Source organism: Staurois parvus, unplaced genomic scaffold (genome assembly GCF_062004578.1).
Source record: "Staurois parvus isolate SC_StPar_1 unplaced genomic scaffold, SC_StPar_1.0 ptg000058l, whole genome shotgun sequence".
In the NCBI taxonomy this organism is placed as follows: Eukaryota; Metazoa; Chordata; class Amphibia; order Anura; family Ranidae; genus Staurois; species Staurois parvus.
Window position 1 is genome coordinate 14,945,269 of NW_028317854.1, and position 18,748 is coordinate 14,964,016.

Here is an 18,748-nt window from a genome sequence, read left to right on the forward strand (position 1 = left end):
AAATGGCTGGCAAACTGAGCAATGAATAAGGGAAATATAGGCAAATATAGGCAAATCAACTCTGTCTTTATTTTATTCTTTATAAGCGGCCACTATATACTATTAGACAAACACACATTGTAAATTAGCATTTACTAACCCTATCTAAAACTGTTACACAATTGCTTTAAAAGTAATTTTCACTTTTTCAACCAGTGGTAGACATAGTTATCAAACGTTTTCATAGCAAAAAAAATGGCTTTCAATTAATCTCCTGCAGAAGTACAAATACTTATTCACTGCAATTCACTGCAATTCGATCCAGATAGAAAGATAGATAGATAGATAGATAGAAAGATAGATAGATAGATAGAAAGATAGATAGATAGATAGATAGATAGATAGATAGATGTGGCTAAGGCCCCATGCACACTAAGCATTTAGCTGCAGGCAGAGTCTAGAAATGCGCTGTCCAGTCCCGCTGCTGGCTGACTGTCAAACTCTATGAGAAGCTGACAGCTGCTGCAGTTGGATAGGGCTGGGCAGTGCACCTAGTATATATGTTTAGGGCAGCATGGGCCCAGGGATGAATGCCCAGAACAAAAACAGCCTGCATTCTGAACCTTTGTCCCTAGGAGCAAGCATACTGCCCCTAACATAAGTACCACTGAGTGCACTGCCTGGCCCTGTCCAGCCACAGCAGCTGTCAGACTCTCACTGAGAAAAAAAAAGCAAGCAAAGGTAATCCTACAGAATAGTTGAACAGGCCCGGATAATAAATGCATGTAAATCCAATTACTTATAGAAACAATAACATGTTTGTGTCACTTCATAAGTCAATTTCAATATTTTTAAATGTCTGATGATCCTGCCATAAGGGTCAGTGATCAGGCATATCCAGTTAGGGGGTGACAATGCTCTTTTTCTGTCAAGCATTATCTCAGGGTTTCTACTAGTAGGGCTGTCTTAATGAATGCTCTGCTCAGGGGGCCCAGGTGCATTGGGGGCCACTTGATAATTGTGCATTACATCATACTTGCCAACTGTCCCAGATTTGCTGGCACAGTCATGCTTTTAACTAAGCTTTCTTGGGATGACCATATTATGGGCAGCAGCCTGGAATCTGTACTGTGCCCTCCTGATTCCCTCCCTCATACTATTCCATTCTGCTTCATCCCTGTACTGTGCCCTTTGTGGTGATTAGTCTCTGATTTATGCCATGTTTTCTTACTGTTTAAAATTGATTTTATTAAAAGTACTAATAAGTATATATTTCAATTCTATCAACTAATTATACTTTAATTCTTGAAAGTAGATGCATAAATTGGGGCAGGCTGGTAGGGGCCCCGGTGCATTACTTTGCCCAGGGGCCCATTATGCTATTAAGATGGCCCTGTCTATTGGTGAACACAAGTGGTCATTTCAGCACACATTAAACAGGCATGGTTCACATTAGGAAACTTGCCCTGCAGTGCAATGCAGCCACCACTAGAGTACATGCAAGTATATATTAAGTAGCTGCAAAGAGGCTGCAGAAGATCAGTATCACAAGGCAACCAAGGATGTAAAAAATATGTTATTTAAAATAAATAAATAATAACAATGTTTTTAAAAATAAATAAATTATATATATATCTATATATATCTATCTATCTATATATATATATATATATATATATATATAGATATATATTCATTTAAGGTTTACAACTACTTTAATGCATCATCTGTAGGTTCTAATACAACTGGTATTATTCAACACTCATGAAGATAAACAGTAGATTTTACACAAGCAGGGCCGGTGCTTCCACTAGGCAAACTAGGCAGCTGCCTAGGGGGCGCTGCCACCTAGGGGTGCCTGGGCGCAGCACAGGCCAGCACTCTCTCTGTGTGGGACGCCGTCACGCCATGAATGATCCTTCAGCAGAGGGGAGAAAGAAAGGACAGAGGAAGATGCCAGGTGTCTGGGGCTAGTTACAGCTCCTTCCAGTGTTCCTCACATTCTCAGTCCCTTAATGCAAGCCAGCTGGTGGCTGCTGATCACTGTGCAGCTCCAAACCTTCTCTTCTCATTCATCAGTGGAGGTGGAGCCTGCGCCTGCGGAGGAAGGTAATGTCTGACTCTGATGTCTCGTGTCTGTGTGAGTGTGACCCAGTCAGCCTGATATCCATCACATGTGCAATGTGTTAGTGAGTGATGACATGATCACGATCCCAAAGCCTAAATAAACAGACAAAGAGAGAACAATCCCCTGCACTTGAATGGAAAATCCCTACCCCTAAGCTGCTAACACCTCCCTTCAACCATAAAGTATAAATAATCGATATATAATGGTGTAGCGCTAAATAAATACTAACATAAGTGACCAAAATCAGACTCAAATATAATGAATAGATAATCATAAGTAAAAAATTAGTGCACACACACAATCAATATAAAAGGATAACCCCAACTACGGGGACCAAACTAAGTGAATGACATAATTAGTGCATGTGTACACAAAAACACTGAAGAAAATCACGTGGTGATCGTGACGCAACGCGTTGGTACACGGTGACAGGACGTCCGGTGTGCGGTGACGTCAGTTCCGGCATGGGGGCCATCTTGGAACACCCGGAACCATGCATATGCACCCATAATATGGGGAAATGCTTGATTATGCTGTGTGACATATGAGTAGGAATTTTTTTGGTTCATTGGTGCAATAAATACGAATTTACACTATGGAGGATCTCTATCTGTTTCTGTCATGATCCTGTGTGGGTGAACTACTATTACAAGTACCAGGGGATTGGAGTACTCAGGAGGATAAAAGCTTGTGGGATATCCAGGAGGGTCCATATGATGGTGTCGAGGCTATTCCTGGGAAAGCGTGTCTTACCCTAAAGCGAGCTGGCCCTTGTGGTCACTGCAAGGAGGTGAGGGGGCACTTTGGATGTTTTTGGATTCATTAGTTGTTGGCACTGGATTCACGTTTATTTACACGCGAGTCATTGCTGTGGGGCACTAATCAACATTATTGGGGCAGTATGTGGACTTTTTATTAGTGGATATATATATATTATTTTCACAGAGTGTTTTTGTGTACACATGAACTAATTATTTCATTCACTTAGTTTGGTCCCCGCAGTTGGGGTTATCCTTTTATATTGATTGTTAATTTTTTACTTATGATTATCTATTCATTATATTATATATTGATCCCACAGCCTGCTCTTCTAGTGTCTGCTGGGCATGCTGATCTGTGTCAGTGTTGGTGGTGGTGTGTTCTGTGAGATCTGTCAATGTGTGGGATTGCTCTGTTCAGGTGTTCTGTGTGTATGGGCTGGGCTGCCTGCTGTCCCAGCGTTTTATCCCCCCCCCCCATTGCCTGGGGAATTCCAGCCTGGAATCTGTCCGAGTGTTGATCCATCATCCTTCACTCACTGCAACTGTCACCCTCCCACTGCCAGCCGCAAATACAGTCCTTCCGTGACACTGATTCTGTCCTTAATATTGGTGCTGGTGGCATCTCATGGCACTTATTTTTGCAAATTAAAAGAAATTTAGCAGTTTCATGGTTTGTACTGTTTTTAATTTTTTTTTTTTTTGGGGGGGGGGAGCACAAGTAGCTGGTCTTGCCTAGGGCGCAAAATAGTCTAGCACCAGCCCTGTATACAAGTATTGCAAACCAATAGCATATAAGAGAAAACATTTTATTTTCCTTTTTTTTTATTAGCAACGCTTATAGAAAATGGCACAAAAAAAAAACTTACATATAGCGACAGCTGTACAAATATGGCTTTAGATTACAGGCAAATGTTTATAAAATATAAGTGACTATCCAGGTGACACAATTTAAATGCAGAGGCTCAGATCTGAATTGTGAGATTCAGACTATTTAAACTGCATACACATAATCGGTGTAAAATAGCACAAATAGCTATGTCATGTTGTAATAAAATCCACATCAATCATTTGATCAGAAAACAAATATGTCATATAATGAGAATTTCAAAGCTGGGGCACTGACATTTAAGTAATTAATGCATACTTTCACAGTAAATACTTTCTGCAATTATTGAAAAGAGTAAACATCGTTTGGCATTTCCATCAATGTACCATTTTTAGATTTAAAGCTGATCCTGGGAAAATTGTCAAGGGTTAATTACTTGTTTAGGTCTAAAGAAGATTTACTTAATCATCTGCTCCTCCACCCTAGCTATTTCTGTAGTATCTTCTCCCCCATGTTCCAGTTTTCTAAGGTCCTGATGTCATCAAGACGGTGTGATGACACCAACAGACTGTTCTCCACCAGAGCATAGGTGAGTGTCGTCTGCCGGGGGAATTTAGCATAAGATAAGTAAAAGTGTTTTTACTCTACCCTAGAAAAAATGAGAAGTTAATCCCTGCAGTGTGGGTGCTACTCACTGCAAGGACACATTTCTATGATTTCCCTGATTTGGACTTTAAATGGGAACTTCATTCTCTCAATCAACTTTGACAATTTTTACTCCTTACACTGATATCATTTGTAAATAGATATAAAGATATATTATAGTTACCTGTTTTAACCTTTTTTCTTGCATTTCTTCCGTTCCATGCCTAGGCAAAAGATGTCATGCATCCCAGGAGTCTTCAGGAGTGGAGGGGGGGGGGGGTTCTCATCTAAGCACACCCTCCTGCCTGCTTTCCTGAGCTAAGGGCAGAAGTAAATGCTACATGAATCATGTGCCCTTACTCAAGATGGCCACAGCGAGAAATGCTATGGGGCAGTTTTCAAAGTGGTTTCTCAGCAAAATAAAGTATGGCGACATGAATGGATGGGTGAGTTTGCTTTAAATATTAAAAATTAATTAAATAGTGTTTTTGGTTTGTGGTGTTCAGATTACACATGTTTGCACAACATGTGTTGCAAGCTAAAAATCTCTGCAAACACCAAAGTGCAGAGTGCAGTAAATCACAAAAGTTAATGGGAATTCCTATTTCACTGATCTCATTTCACTAAACTGGGATATGATCTGTCCCTTTACATCAATGCATTTTTCATGTAGCTGTTTTTTTTACACTGTCTGTTATATTCATGACTTCAAGTGCTTCTCTTTATATCCAAAGTTAACAGTATGGACCTTATACACATAAGCATTGGAGGACATCAGGACATCTCAACATACAGTAATTTTTGAGCATTGTCTATACAAATTGCTTCATGCAGATGTATGAGCATTGAAGGGCAGGATATAACAGTTTTAGGAATGGATGGCACCATTCATCATGTTGTGAACATTACAGTCAGATCAATGATGGGTTGTTTTTCTGATATAAATGCCAAGTCCTGTACTCTTATGCTCTGATTGGGGTATAGCTAGATCCATTCTTTTAAATATAAGGAAGCTGCTTCAAATGCAAGATGAATGCTGTTAGCCATACACTTGTCAATTTTGTTGGTGGCTGGGGAGATTAAACAGCAGTTTTCAACCACAACAAACTGTCACCCATGGTTTTATTTATTCTGCAGTTTTAAGCAACCTAAACAATAGAAATTGTAATTGAATGTGATCCAAACCACCATAGTGCCTGTTGAAAGTCATTATCTATCAATTTCCATGCTGTTTTAGGTTTATTTGGTACTCAAAGCTGGGAAACTAGTTAAACTGTAACCATAAGTTTCAAACTATGCCTAGCATTACAGTAAAATACACCTAAAGCCTAAACTTTATTTTTTAATACAATTTTGAGCAAATGGAATCTTTGGTTTAGATTGCCATCTGTGTTCCAGTTAGGTAGATTCTCTCATTCATAGTTAGGTAGATTCATCTCACTTAGTCACAAGAACCAAAAAAAAAGGGAAAGTACAAAATTTTGAGTTATCACCAGAACAGGAACATAGGAGAAATCTTCCAGTGGAGATGCTTGTTCCAGTGACAAAGTGATTTCAGCTAAATTGATTTAGCATTTTGATGATTTCACGTAAACTCAATTTCACTCATTCAACTTCTTAGGGGAAATTTGCTTGAAAGAAAAATATTAATTAATTTATTTAAATATTTAGGGTAGTTTATTTTATTTGAATAACTATTCTTTATATTTCTGTTTTTTCCTCTTTTTTTTTATATTTGATCATTATTTGTGTAATCACTTTAAATGTTTTCATTGTCTGTATTTTACTTCCAGTAATTAAAAAAATAGTAATCATGCTAATGAGGGGCCATTTCTGGCACAAGAACAGATCTAGGATATTTGAAAAGAGCTTCCTGAGCCATTTAAAGACAACTGAATCTTTAAAAAAACTACAAAGAACCACCTTCATTTCGCTTTTTCTTTCAGCTCCAATGTATTTTACCAAAGTGGACAGAAAGTGACTGGAAATTTCACAAATGGGACACAGACAGCAAAAACAGGGGTGTTAACCATTTCCTAAGCTGTCCAAAATAAAAAAAAGACAGTTTTGTCCTTTAGATATACATCTTTCTACCAACAAACCCACAAAGACCAGATCTCCATTTCTTCCTACCTTCAGTTCGGAACTTACTTCCACCTGTGGTTGACTTATTGTGTGAGGGAGTGGCCTGGAGACCGAGCACGCCTACCAGCCACTCCAAAATCTGTTTTGGAATATATGGAGGGACAGCTGGAAAGTGAAGTTTCCATTTAATTTCAACATGAAAACTTTAAAGCCCGAGTATTATACAGCCTCACTATAAGTGCTCCATGGGTTACATGAAAATTTGGCTATTAATCTACAAGTTGGGAAATGTAGCCAACAACCCATGCAATCCATACAAACAAAAAAAACAAAACAAATACGTTTATTATCTGTAATAAAATGGAATGACACAAGGGAAAAGTATTGAACACGCTAACTGAAATTTATTTAATACTTTGTACAAAATCTTTTGTTGGTATTAACCGCTTCAAGATACCTCCTGTATGGAGAAACTAATCGCATGCATTGCTGAGGTGTAACTTTGGCCCATTCTTCCACACAAACAGTCTTTAAATCTTGAAGGTTCTGTGGGCTTCTTCTATGACCTCTAGTTCTTTCCATAGATTTTCTATTGGATTCAAGTCAGGTGATTGGCTGGGCCATTGTAGCAGCTTTATTTCCTTTCTTTCTTTGAAACCAATTGAGTTTCCTTGGCTCTGTGTCCAGGATCATTGTCTTGCTTAAATGTCCACCCTTGTTTCATTTTCATCATCCTGGTAGATGGCAGCAGATTTTTATCAAGAATGTCTTGGTACATTTTTCCATTTATCCTTCTTTCAAAGACATGAAGTTTGACAGTACCGTATGCTAAAAAAAAGCCCCATACCATGATGTTCCCACCTCCAAACCTCACTGTTGGTATGGTGGTTTTTGGGTAATGTGCAGTGCCATTTGACCTCCAAACATGTGTATTATGGCATTCAAAGAGTTTAATTTTGGTGTCATCTGACCACACTATATTCTCTCAATTTTTCACAGGCTTGTCTAAATGTTGTGCATCAAACTTTAAACGAGCTTCATTATTTTTCTTCTGCAATGGAGTCTTGAGTGGTGAGTGTGCATACAGGCCATGGCAGGTGAGTGTGTTACTTATTGTTTTCTTTGAAACAATTGTACCTGCTAATTCCAGGTCTTTCTGAAGCTCTCCACAAGTGGTCATTAGCTCTTGGACAACTCTTTTGACTCCTCTGTCAGAAATCTTGTGAGGAGCACCTGGTTGTGGCAGGGTTATGGTGAAATTATGCTCTTTCCACTTCCGAATTATGGTCCCAACAGTGCTCAATGGAACATTCCGAAGTTTAGAAATCCTTCTGTAACCAATACCATCAGTATGTGTTGCAGCAATAAGGTTGCGAAGGTCTTGTGAGAGCTTTTTGCTTTCACCCAACATGAGATGACACCTTGGTAATGAGCATCAATCAGAGAAGCAGCCAAGAGGTCCATGGTAATGCTGGAGAAGCTGCAGAGATCCACAGCTTGGGTGGAAGAATCTGTCCACAGGACAACAATTAGTCGCGCACTCCACAAATCTGGCCTTTTTGGAAGAGTGGCAAGAAGAAAGCCATTGTTTAAAGAAAGCCAGAAGAAGTTCCATTTACAGTTTGCAACAAGCCATGTGGGGGACACAGCAAACATGTGGGAGAAGGTGCTGTGGTGAGATGAGACCAAAACTGAACTTTTTGGCCTATGTGTGGTGGACAACTAACACTGCACATCACCCTGAACACACCATCCCCACCGTAAAACAAGGTGGTGGCAGCATCATGTTGTGGGGATGCTTTTCTTCAGCAGGGACAGGGAAGCTGGTTAGAGTTGACAGGAAGAAGGATGGAGCCAAATATAGGCAACCATAGAAGAAAACCTGTTAGAGTCTGCAAAGGACTTGAGACCGCTGCAGTGGTTCACCTTCCAGCAGGACAATGACCCTAAACATACAGCCAGAGCTACAATGGAATGGTTTAGAGCAAAGTATATTAATATTTTAGAATGGCCAAGTCAAAGTCCAAACCTAAATCCAATTGAAAACCTGTGGCAAGACTTTAAAATTGCTGTTCACAGACACTTTCCATCCAGTCTGACAGAGCTTGAGCTATTTTGCAAAGAAAAATGGGCACAAATTTCACTCTCTAGATGTACAAAGCTGGTAGAGACATACCCAAAAATGCTTGCAGTTGTTATTGCAGCGAAAGGTGTTTCTACAAAGTATTGACTCGGGGGGCTGAATACAAATGCACGCCACACTTTTCAGATATTTATTTGTGAAAAATTTTTAAAACCATTTATCATTTTTCTTCCACTTCACAAACAATTGCCACTTTGTGTTGGTCTGTCACATAAAATCCCAATAAAATACATTTACATTCTTGGTTGTAACATGACAAAATGTGGAAAATTTCAAGGGGTATGAATACTTTTTCAAGGCACTATATATATATATATATATATATATATATATATATATATATATATCTCAAAACTGATATCTTTAGTGGATATTTCTCATAAGGTTTTCTTAATTTTATATGCAGAAGTGAATTTGAGATTACAGTTTTAGTTGGGGAGATCAGCATCTTAAATAAGAGGCTAAAAAGCTGATGAATGACACTGTGTGAGAGCACAAGCTCTACATGGATCTTATGAATCACTTTTTAGCTGGTCTAACATCTGTCTTTCTTTGCACACCCATTACTTTTTTATTTTTCTTCTGCTTGGTAACAAAACAGACTTTTGTCTTTTTTCCGCCTGTAATTCCTTCCACAAATCTTAAATACGTCAAGTATTGGTATGATCTTGGATATAAAACTAAAGACAGGCAGTGTGATTTTTATGAAATCTATTGTGTAAATCTTTCAACATCTTTTCAAAGGAGCTCCTGAAAACTGCTGATAGAGCCTGCCGACGGTTCATATTCAATATTTTCTTTTAGTAACAAGAAGAAAGCCAAGATCTGCCAGAGGCATCTAAAATATGTCATAGATAATCACAATAGAGCTTCATCACTCTCTCAGGTCATATATCACAATGGCTCACAATAGGTTTGTACGCAGTGTTCTGAGGCTGACTCTATAAAATGAAAATAGACATCAGCTTAGTGGTCATTTTTAGTAATACACTCATTTTTTTTCAAACTGACTTCTCCTCTGCCAGTACTGAGCGCCCATATTAGCCACTGGGACGATTTAGGAAAGCATAGTGTCATGACATGGTAAGCTTAAATCTGCCCTTCTAGCATAATTATGTTGTCATATGTCATGTTTATGGGGTCAGCATGTTTTCCAAATGGCCTCAAAACTTAGTGGTCAGTGGTAACAATGCCTTCTGTCTGCGTTTTCACTCTTGCCTCTAGTTACTACTTAAATAGGGAACATGAATGACATGATGACAATGAGGATTACTGGGGCTTCTGCCGTGCCATCCTCTCCCCCAGCTGTTGTTGAAGTCTGAGTGCAATTCCACTGTTAGTAAAAGGACAACAGCCTAATGTTGAGGACAGCAGTCTGGAATGTAGAAATTCGAGCCTTTGTCACTGTTATCTGCCCGAGCTGAGAAATTTACTAAAGAAAACAGTCATTTGTGGGATTATTCTCAATAGGACAAAGTTATAATGCTCTTGCCACGGATTGACTGTTGCATTTGGAGACTTTACTTTTTTTAATCAGTCAGACCAGTTGTGGTTTTCGGACACCTGCATCTAGTTTCTATCTGATAATGAGCCCAATCATCACTAATGTCATTAAAGAAGTGTGGTAGGGCTTTATTTAGGGATACTTCTGCCTAAGAATGTGTGAAGAGTGACATTGTTTTGACTGGGGCCAACGCTTAAGCTTTGAACGTTGTACAAGATTATTATTATGAAAGCTAGGGCTCATGCATACGGGCGTATTGGGACATATAGGATAAAGTAGTGCCATATTTCAGCACCTGGTAGCCATAGGTGTTGTGTTCAGCTGCCTGTATAACAGGATTACAGCATGTGGTTGTACACAGTTATAAGCAGCTTCGATCATAAATAAGCATACACTTGTGTGCATGAGATCTTGAAGTATGTATCAAGCCAAAAACACTTTTTTTAATTATTTTTTTGATAGAGTGAGGAATGCCTGTCAGTTTTCACTAATATCCAGGGCTCCTTTAGAGAGATTTACCCTCACTTCTTGTCCCGCTAACAATTATTTCACCAGACAGGAAGTCAGGGAAAATCTGCAAGAAGTACACAGACAAAAATACAAATCTCATAACACATGATTTTGGTGAATTGGGGGAGATTGTACAATTGGATTGTGTAGTGTATGTTATAAGTTATACAAATATTATTTTTGGCTTCATATCTTAATCTGAATTTATTCTTTTTATTATTATTAATATTATTATTGCTATTATTTTTCATTATTATTATTACTGTTTTTTACCCGACTGGTGAACTGAAATGTTCTATTATTCATATTAGCACATTTTTCTGAGGTTATTGATTAGAAATTCAATGCTACCCAAAATTATTTTTTTTTATAAAGAATAAGTATAAAAGTGCAAACATTAGAAAGGCAAAAGTAAACTTCATCATGGTGGCACAGTAGCTAAATGATTAGCACTTCCGCCTGGCAGTACTAGGGTTGTCGGTTCAAATCCCAACCATGGCACCACCTGCCTGGAGTTTGCATGTTCTCCCTGTGCCTGTGTGGGTTTCCTCCAGGTACTCCAGTTTCCTCCCACACTCCAAAGACATGCTGGTAGGTTGATTGGGTCCTGTGTAAATTGTCCCTAGTGTATAAATGTGAGTTAGGGACCTTAGATTGTACGCCCTTAAGGGTTAGGGACTGATGTGAATGTACAATATATATGTAAAGTGCTGTGTAAATAGACCGCACTATATAAGTACCTGAAAGAAATAAATAAAAATGGTGGTCCCAAATAACATAGCTGATACAGAGATCCATTCCACATATACAAAAAAATCTTGACTTGAGGCCTAAAGTGGACTTTCTTGGTACCATCATAGACATTACAAATGCTTATTAAAAAAAAAAAATACTTTATTACAATATAAAAAAATACAAATGTGCAACAGCAGCACCAATGGTATATCCTAATGTATTCATCACACTTCTCTTTTGACTGGGCTTATCACTAGAAACTAGTGTCAACAGGCAGCAAGAGCCATAACACTATTAGGATCACACAGATCTTCTCAACATGTTTCTTGGTTTTTCCATTTCTTCAGGAGTATTTTGAAAGATAACATGTAGAATATCCAATAAATTCCCAGTACCGCACTAGCTAACATGACGCAATGGGATCAAGTCTCCGTGGCGAGTATGGGAGCAACATATAGGGAGGAGATATACATGTTCAAAGCTACCTCACATCTTATATCATTGGGTATCCCTGAGAGGAGAGACTTTCTAATAATGGAAAAGTCTTATATACCTAAGATAATGCCAGCTGAACAGTCCATGTAAACCACATGGTGTAAATCTTATATACAAGGATGGCTGAGCAAGATTGAAATACACTTAAATTCCACAAGTGGTCAACAACTCAAGATTCCAGATCAAAATTGTCATGAATTTAAAGAGAGATCACCTCAGTTTCCCAGCTCTGCAAAGTATATGTCATCTGTCCAATGCCATTGACCACAAAGGTCGATGTCATTCCACATATATATAAGACATAGCAACATGTGGTGAGAAACAACTAGGATTTGTTTAAATGCTAAAATACAATTTGCATATGTTCACAGTCCACACCTCATCTTAGTGAGTGTGGGTAGATTCAAGGTCACAAGTTTCTTGTGTAGGTGTGTGACAGAGGTCTCTTCAAGAGACCACAAATAACAGCTAGTGGAAATATATTGTATAGGGATGTGGTCCAACCCAGCGAACAGGATTCAGTAGCCTAAAGTGAATATCCTGAAATAAACAAATAAAACAGGAGAGCAATTGAGCAAATAGGGGAGTGAACCTGATGATGAGGTAGGACAGAAGGAAAAGGTAGGGAGAACAGAGGAGAAAAGAGCAAGTGAGAGAAAGAACGAGAGGAGGAATGGGAGGACAGGTACAAGAATGGGAAAGGCATTGTTCAGACCCAATGTGAGTAAGTTGGGCAATTTATTGCATGATCACGGAGGCAGCCATCAATTTCCAATGTCTAGCAATAACATTTCTGGCTGCTATTAAAAAGAAGTGTAGTAGCCATTTTTTAGCTGCAGAGATAGAGCCTGGCAATAGGGAAAGAAGAGCAATTGAAGGTGACACAGAGGCATGGGAGAATACTGCAGTGTCATAAATGCGAAAAATGTGTGCCCAAAATTTGTGTACGGTTGTACAGTCCCACCAATGTGGAGCATGTAGCCCTGAGGGTGGTTCACCTCCAGCAGTTTGGCAGAGTCGAATTATAAATAGATCCTATGAAGTGTTGTGGGGCAGCAGTACCATCGCATGAGTATTTTATAGCTCTCCTGGACAGCTGTAAAGATGCATAATTTATGAATGAGAGTATTTTATGAGTCTCCTGGACAGCTGTAAAGATGCATAATTTATGGCTGAGAGTGTAAATTTTTTCAAGATCACGGCCCAAAAATGAGATATGTGGACTGGTCATCCTGCATGCATATTCGTTCATACGGTGTCAAGTCTCTATCAAGAGTGGCACTTCTAGAGAGAGAGGACACAAAATTTTGGTGCTGAAGATACAGCCGTCCAGGGGTGCGAGGTAGGTTCAACAAAAGTACGGTCAGAGGTTGAAACTGGTTATGGTGCATAGCAGATTAAATAGGTGACATCTTCTCCCTGGTCCACTTGAGGAAGGTGGGAGATGTTATTCTCAGGGTAAACATTGGATTACCCATGATTTGAATTAAGAGACCTATGAGTGTAGAAAGTCGAAGACTTATAATTGAAGAATCCCAATGTAAAAGGAAAGGGATGCAAAATGGCCTTTTTTTCAATGTGAGGTCTCTGGGACAGGATCATCCAAGGGAGTGCTAATTGGGTGATATCATCAAGAGTGATTTTTCAAGGGCTACCCATTGGTTGTCAGAGCAGATCTATGGTAAAGCTCTAGATGTGGTTGACCCAAGTCACCGTCAGGTTTTACTGAGCTTCTATTTTAGCAAAGTCTCAGGGAGAATCCCGCTCAAACATAGCTAATTAGGGCTGAAAAGAAAAAGGAAGAAAGAGACATTGGGAGGGCTTGAAACAAATAGAAGAAAAGGGGTAGTATATCCATCTTGAAAAGAGCTACCTGGCCTAAACAGCAATGTTGTAATTTGGACCAGTTCTTAAGTTTATCTAGGAAAGCCCATAGGAGAAGAGAGTAATTATGTTCGTAAAGGTCTCGTAAATTAGCAGGGAACCCCCCCAACATTCAATTTTATACATTCAATACTATTGGCTATTTGGTATTTGGTTTTAACTATAATGCTGAGGATGGGCTATTGTACTAATATTGTATTGATATGAAAATGTAATTATGTTTTTTGTAGGGAGCGTCTTTGGAACTTCCAAAACGTGTTTCCTATTATTTGGAATGTCCACCTGACTTTTATTGAAATAAAGTTGTATCTGGGCATCTTAGTAGTGGTTTGGCACTTCAAATTTTACTTTTTGTTAGAAATAAAAATCTGACAAGGGTTCTAGGCTTCCCCTACTCTATTATCGAAATATATTTTTATATCTGTCTGTGTTTCTGTTGGAGAGTTCCCTTCACTTCCTGTTTGGTAAAATGTCATCAGCAGGACAGAAAGTAAGGTGAAATCTCTCTGCCCCAGATTGCATTACAAAAAAACTGACAAAGGTTGTAACCCTCCCCTCTCTATTCAAAATGAAGAAAAAAGTTTTGACTAAACATACACTTTAAAACTAATAACTATACTAATGGAAGCACTTTATCAGATCTCTCATTGGGCTGTACAGTCTATCAATGAACAACCTGGACAAACAGAGGAGATTTCTGTATATTACTTAATCTATAAAGCACTGTGATCAGAAGTTTGGCTAAGTGAGTTGATCTGTGCAGAAAAAAAATTACATTGGATTGTTTTTAATGTGGCCATTATTCATCAAAGTAATATGTTGTAATGCAGACAAAAAATTGGTGGGGGATAGTTAAATAAACTTCACCCCCATGCCAGCACAGAGTTGGTTGAGTCCCAATCAACCAAATGCCATTATTTTCAGTGCAAAAGCACTAGATACCAAACCTGATGTGCCAGACTATTAGCCTCAGAAACTTTATTATCAATTTTTAGCACAAAAAATAATTTTGATGTCAAACAGAGTACACCTGCAGTTGGACCACCTAACGCCTCCTTCATGCCTATATTTATCATTTTTACTCAGTGAAGCCTTTGTGAATCGATTGTTAAAATAGCAGTAGATAAACTTCCTAGCCAAAATGTTTTACTCTGAGAGATCAAACAATACTATCACATGGTGAGTATGTACCCCCATATAAACCTGACATACCTTCACAAATGGTAAAGGGATCTGCAGACTACATTTACAGACTACCAGAAAGATAGGATCTTGTTCTTTGCTCGCAAAGCCTCTATTTGTACCAAATACTAAGAGATCACTTACAGGATTATGAACTGATGGTATAAGACGTTGTCTGTTCTTGCAGAACTCTTTCCACAACAGACTGACTTATGTTCACATTGCAATGCCTATACAGGAGCTCTATTACTTGATTTGTGGCAATGCCCCATGTTGAGCCCATTTTGGAAACACATTACCTAAATCATAACACAACCTACTGATATTTCTCTGTCTAACAACCCTATGGCTGTCCAATTAAACTTGACACTGCTGTCCAAGAAACACTACAAGAAATCTTTGCTGACCCATCCCCAAAAACTGGAAACAAACAAGTCTGCCAATGCTGAGCCAATGGTTTGCCAAAGTGAATGATATACAGACTATTAAAAACCTCACCTCTGCCCTTAGCAACAAGGTGGAATAACACACAGCCATATGGTTCTATTGGGAAAAATTTTGATACTGCACTGAGTATCTACAATACACATGAGAAAGATCTTTGTAGTGGAAGCCATGTTCTCCTTCTTTGGTCCCCCATCCCCATACCCCCCCCCCTTTTTTTTCCTGCCTCATTTCTTCTTCTCCTAAATGGTTTCCTCTCCAGTTGTCCATTCCCTTCCCACTCATTGTCTAAGACCTACAGTTAACATTTGCAAGTACCTCATACGAATGTCTTCTAGTTCTTGTTTGGTTCCTGACTAGACCCCTACCCTCTCCCTTCTCTGTCTTTAGTGTTTCCCCTGTCCTGTAAGAACAGAAAATTTGGTTTTCACTGTGCACTCTACCATACAGGAAAATGCTCTCCCCATGGGCGGTAGGGTTCATGGGGTACTTAATAACATGTACAGTAATGCAACTTTGCTTGTTACATTTTCAGTTATGTGTGTATATCAAGGTATGTTACAGTGTTACCTACTCCAGTTCTATCTGTTTAAGATAACTGTACTACCTGTATGCTTCAGTGACCCTCTTAAATAACAAAATAACAAAAAAATACTATCATATGATATGCCATTTAGTGCTAAAAAAGTGATATTGCAGGTCCCTCTGAAACTTTGGTCTCCTAATAACAGCACATTCAGTTTCACTGCTCAATTTATTTAACAGTATCCAGATGTGGGTAGACAAAAAGTAAGCTGGAGGGCCCCCCAGCATCCAGGTTTTTGAGACAGTTTCTGGAGCACCAGAGACCTTTGCTTTACAGGTTTGCCAGGGGCGGACTGACCATTTGGAAACTTGGGCACTGCCCGAGGGCCCGGGGTCAGTAGGGGGCCCGGGGTCAGTAGGGGGCCCGGGGTCAGTAGGGGGCCCCATGAGCTGCCCATGGTACCTTTTTCATAGGCTTTTTTGAGTTTGGGTAAGGACACAGGGGCCCCATGATCCCCTATTGCCTGGGGGCCCCATGAGTTGTCAGTCCACCCCTGACCGGAGCATCATTTCACCCCCCCAGTTTCCACTACATTTCCCTAACGGTTCTTTTTAGCAGGCCCTTGGCCTGTATAGAAACACTTGGCATTTCCATGCAGAGGCTTCAAGTATTAACCCCCTCTTTCAAATCTGTATACACATTCACACACACACATACATGCTGCATAGTATTTCGTCAGTAATATTCTTCTAACTCTCCTTTCAGCAGTGACCATACAACAATAAACTGCATCTACTTGATTTGTACAGTGCATAAAAGTAGATCAAGATGTGTATATGTACAAGACCAGGCCAGAAAAACACTAGATTCAAACCTGTCATGCTTTATATTGTCTCTTTGATGCAGTAGCTTCTAGTCCATGAATTGAGTCATTGTTTTTTAAGTCATCTCTGCTGATAAACCTCTACTACATTTTGGGCTGATGGTCAGTTAGCTTTTAGGTTTAACTAGCTGTCAAAGCTCAGCTTCCTTGACATTCCTCAGTAAGAGCATGATCATGTAAATTGTATGTAATGTCAAAATGAATGAAAACTCTAACATTCTTTTGAAACCTAGAAATTACATTTACACTTAATAGTGTCAAAACAGAATGCTAATGACATACAAAAGTGGAAAGCTTGAACAAAAATAGTTAGATAACACTGCCTCTCTGCATTAGCCTAAGCTGTCATTCTTTAGGGAAGGAATCTTAATGAAAGTTACAAGTATTTATTTGTCTCTTGAAATCCTGTGTAGAATGTTGTTTTTCTAGTGTTAAATGCAGACAGGAGGAGTAGCATGATCCAGCTATTCTCAGTCTATACAAAGATCACCCCAAGTATCAGTGTGCTTTTGGCAATAACTTTAGAGAAGCAGACTGTTAGACATGCGTTACTCTGCACTGACAGATACCAACACGTCTGTATTTATAGCTCTGTCTTCTGTCAATAAATAATGCATGATTAACTTATGTGATCACTTGTATGAACACTTTAAGGCTCATACAACAAAGCCATATTAGAATAGTATGAATATTTGGGATACTATTACCATATTTGCTGTTCTTGTAATTAATAATAATTCTTAAACTAGACACATGTTCCATCATAAGTATAGGATACAGAAGACCATATATTAGAAAAATGTGGTTGGAAAGACAAATGTATTAGACATTTAGCCATGTGCCTGATCAACATCTGCACACTGAAGTGGAGAACTTTGAAACTTTGGAAGAATAACCAATCTCACAGGTAATCTGAGGGTGGACTAATTGTACTTGCAGCGCCTACTCCCAAAGGAGGCGCTGAGGTTTGGGTACTTTAGTTCTAGATGACAGCAACCTTTCCAGCAATGCCACACTCTCTGACACACCAAGGTTAAATAAAAAGTATTAATCTGGGAAATACTCCCAAGAAGGCATCAATACAGTATGGCACTATCAATAAACAATAACACCTAATAAATGGGCACAACACTACAAATAGCAGGAGGACCAAGTGTCTTTATAACCAAACCCTGAAAGTGGAAAGGTCCTAACTAAAGGGGCGATACTGACAGCTAAGGTCCTTCAGTCTCTCTTAATTGTTCCCACTGGCCTTTGTAATAAACCATTGAGGCTCAAAGTTCCTGTGTTGGAGAGCTCAGGTGTATACGGCTCTCACAGTACAGGGCCTAAATTGTATCCCAAGAGAAGGTGACACTGTCCCTTTAAACAGTGGCCAAGGGAATTGTAGCCAGCAGCATCTCACCACCAAGAAGCCTGATGTTAAGCCTCCTCCATCTTTCTGGTTTCCAAAACTGGTGACATTGGCAGTGACAGGACCCAGAGGTGGCAGTCTTCCACAGAACCAGTAATGTTGGTGGCAACTCAGGACCCAGCAATGGCGATCTCTCAAGGAACCTGTGACCCTTTCTGACAGTCATGCCCTCCATGCTGATGTGGCAGTCCAGTCTCTCTCTGCCACACTGCAGTGAACACTGCAGCTGGCAGCTCTCTGACACAGCAGCCCATTCTGATGGTCACCTCCCACTCTTCCATGAGACCACCCAGAACCCAGGCTTCTCACTTCTCTACCCTATTTACTCCTCTTGCAGAACTCTGTCCTCCTGGGACTTGTAGGCCCATCCAGTCCTTGACTTGATAGATAACTGTCCCTGTGGACTACATCCCAATAGTTCTAGGTGGCTTCTAGCAGTCTCTTCTTCCCTGGGTGCACAGCACCCAATCAGAATCACCTGTATTCTGGGACTGTGGGTGGACTCTCTTTTGCCTTAACAATTGCCCTGTCTCTCGTCTCCTCCTTTGCCCATATAGCTGCTTCTTTGCTCACTGTCGGTTGGAGAGAGGGGGAGAAGCTTTGT

At 39.5% G+C, this 18,748-nt stretch overlaps 1 protein-coding gene across 4 annotated transcripts in view; it reads right to left on the reverse strand.

Annotated features, from left to right (window-relative positions):
* EGF (epidermal growth factor) overlaps window positions 1-18,748 on the reverse strand; it is a 186,922-nt gene that overhangs the window by 60,989 nt on the left and 107,185 nt on the right. The gene's annotated exons all lie outside the window — the stretch shown is intronic.